Source organism: Lotus japonicus, chromosome 6 (genome assembly GCF_012489685.1).
Source record: "Lotus japonicus ecotype B-129 chromosome 6, LjGifu_v1.2".
Lineage (NCBI taxonomy): Eukaryota > Viridiplantae > Streptophyta > Magnoliopsida > Fabales > Fabaceae > Lotus > Lotus japonicus.
In genome coordinates this window covers 27,319,115-27,322,580 of record NC_080046.1, presented here as the reverse complement: position 1 = coordinate 27,322,580, position 3,466 = coordinate 27,319,115, and positions in this window count along the sequence as shown.

Genomic DNA, 3,466 nt, shown 5'->3' with positions numbered 1-3,466 from the left:
ACTTCCTTCATAAGAATTGTAGCCCTCTCTGTTATCTAAATTCTCCCTTTGACTTCATGTCATTCCGACCTCTGTAGCTCGAGTTATTCACGTTTTAGTGAGCAGAGGTCAAGCTGTTCTGTTTTTCACGATTTGCTGCAGGGTTTGTTTTATTCCGAATTTTATCTTTAAATTTTAAAGGTTTGGGGTTTTTTTGAAAACCTTGATGAAAATATTTGATTCTCTAATAATGGATTTGCTCTAGTTTTATCCAAAGTGATTTATTTTGAAGAGAGATGAAGGAGATATGGTTTAAAAATAATAAGATGTGATTAGATAAGGAAAATGTTTGAAATACCTATCTTACTAGGCCATGTTGGACAGCCAAGGGGGGGGCTATTAGGTTAAGTTTTGATCTTTTGTGAAGACTTGGTGGTTTAGTATAAATAGATAACTCAAGAGAGGCAAAAACCTAAGTTATCATTCTCACCATTCACCAAAATAAGGATTTTAAACACCAAGAGCTTAGAGAGAAAAAGTGTGTGTGACTAAGGATTAAGAAGGAGAAGAGATTCGTGACTCATCAAGGGCTAGATAGAAGGATTCGTGACACTAAGAGACCAGAACCATCAACTATTTTCTTTCATCTTTCGAATAAGGCTAAGGTGAGGGCAACACTTCTTAGGAATAGGTTCTTATTTCCTTCCTATGCATGAGAATATGTGACTATGTGTGATAATATGCTTTCTTGTTGATTGAATGAAGTGATATGAGTGTTACCATGTTTAATAATTTCTTCTACAAAATATGTTGATAAAGTGATATGAGTGTTACCATGTTTTAGGATTTCTTCTATGAAGCATGTTTTATGAAGTGAGGTGTGTGTTGCCATGTTTTATGATTACTTTCATTAAGAACATGATGTGTGTGAATGATGTGACATGATGCTATGATATGTGGTGTATGCGTGACTTAATCTATGCATGATGTGAGAGTTTTGTGAAGAAAAGCATGATGGTGAAACCCAAACCCGAATTTTCTTGAAACCTTCTAAGTCTTTGAATGCTCAATGGTTTGGTGATCATCATGATGCTAGGCTCACGAAACCCTACTTTCTTAAGTAATATATGCTTAAGTGATTGTTGATTAGCATGATGACATGTGAAAAGTGAAATCCTATTCTCTATGAGACTTGTATGATATGATTCTTGCATGATGCTTATGAGATCGTGATTATTGTTGCATAACTTAGTGACATGAGATTAGGATGTGATTAATCGCTTGCAAGTAGTGTGATGTGATTTATGGGAAATAGTACTAAGAGTAGGCTATGGACCATGAGAACGATGGTGTCGTTAGAGACAAACGGTATACTTGCACGCGAGGGAGTTTCCGCTCGAGATGGAGGAAGTATTGTTTCTGCGCCGCGATGGGGGAAACATTGTTGGAGAGTCCTGCATCATGATGTTTCTGCCCGCGATGGGGGAAACAGTTTTGGAGAATCTGGATTGTGGGTCAACTGTGTGTTCCCATGTGATTGTTCATCTGCGGATGTTCGAGACTAGATCCAAGATGGAAGGGTGGGTGTGTGATGTGAGACATGTTTAGACTAACTGAGCCTTTAGGTTAAATGACTAACTTAAACTGAGGACTTGTGATGTGACGAATATGCTTTATGCTTCTATGCGTTCTTGTGTGAAATTGTGTGAGAGTCAGAAGTGACCCTCTCCGTGTGCTATTTATTGTCAGTGTGTTAGCACCATTGGAAGATGACTTCGAACTTTCCACGAGGCAAGACTGAGGTAGCAGAGGAGGAGATACGACCCATGGTTCGTGATGACGAGCGAGTGAAGGCAGAGTTACGTATGTACACGAGGGATCTTCTGCTCAAAGTACGCGTGGGAGAACTGCTTAGGCGACAAGTACCTTAGTTAGGATTTGGGGTTGAGTGACTCTGTATGTGATGGGGAGAGTTCTGCTTGGGGGGTGCTAAACTTACTTTATTTCTTTAATTTTGAATAAGTGAAGAATTTTGATGTAACCTTACAATTGGTTTAAACTCATGGTTTCACATTTATGTTTCGAATAATCGAATGAAAGGTATTATGGTTTTTAATTCCGAGTGGTTATTTTTGAAAGTTAAGTGTAAAGAGTTTTCGTAAAAAGAATGGTTAGTCACTAATTAAAGATTTTAATTAAACCGGCGAAAATTCTTTGCGAAAATTGTGATTCCTAGTTACTGTGTGACACTCGAGAAATCGGGGTGTGACATTGTGCGCGAGTCGTCACTCCGTCTTCTCCCGGAACTGGTTCCAAGAATTCAATAGGCAGTGGTTTAGGCTTATTTTTACTCCCCTTCACGGGCGCCCCCTTTGAGAGCTTTTCTATGATGAGTTTGTTTGTGGAGAAACTATAACAGAAGTGGACTTCTGGTCAGGAGTTTCGACATGCTCAGTTGGGGACAAGATTGCTTCTGAACCTCCTCCTGTTTACCTTGATCGTGTTTTGGAGTCACTTGCACGGTTGTGGAGATGAGTTTCCTCACAATCTGATTTGGAGTCGTGTGAAAAACCTCTGTTTTTTCATCTGAACGCACAGCTTCCCCAAACTCGTTTTTGGTTTTTTCCTGGCTAGCCAAACATGTCCGTTCTTGGAAAGCTCAAAAACACGTTTTGTGCTGCTTTGTTTCCTAGCAAACACGTCCCTTGTGTTTGTTGTTGAGGAAAAAAACGTGGGCCCCAGTTCAAAGAATTTGAATGCCTAAAGTAATCTGTTTTTAAAACCAAATCCTTGGAATTAAATGAGTATCCTGTAACTGCATATTTTTTTGAATCATCTAGGGCTGGATTTTGAATTTCTTTATTCAAGATTTGTTTTCCATTATCAGAAATCTGGTTCCCTTTTAAATTCTTCCTCCATTCCTCAATGTCATTCAACGTATAACCAGCATCAAATAGGTCCTGTAATTGCTCCCTTGAATTCATTCCAGAATTTATGGCTACCGTTTGAGAATTCAAAAATCCTTCTGCTGATTGTTCTCTCGCCGACGACTCCGTCTGCGGATCCATCTCCTCCATGTTCTGATTCAGGCCACCGTCCATCCCCTGCACAATCGCTTCAACCTCAAGCACGACAAGGCCTTCCAATCCATCGTCCCAATACACTTCATCTTCCTCATCGGAAACAACATCTACGACGGGCTCAAAATCTTTTTCCTTTACGTCGTCCATGATTATACCAAAACCATCGTTCATATCATCATCATCATAAGCGTCTTCCTCTGACACATATTCCTTCCATGGCGTAGTTGGCATATTTTCGACACACCCGTAAGCATAAGTAACAGAATCTTTCTCAACTAAAATAATACAAGAAGTACCATCGACATCAACAGACATTGTGAGACTTTGAACCAGCGGGTGATGCATTCTAACTAGTACTCTGGCATAATCAACTCGATGCCTCGACAACATTGCTGCATCCAACG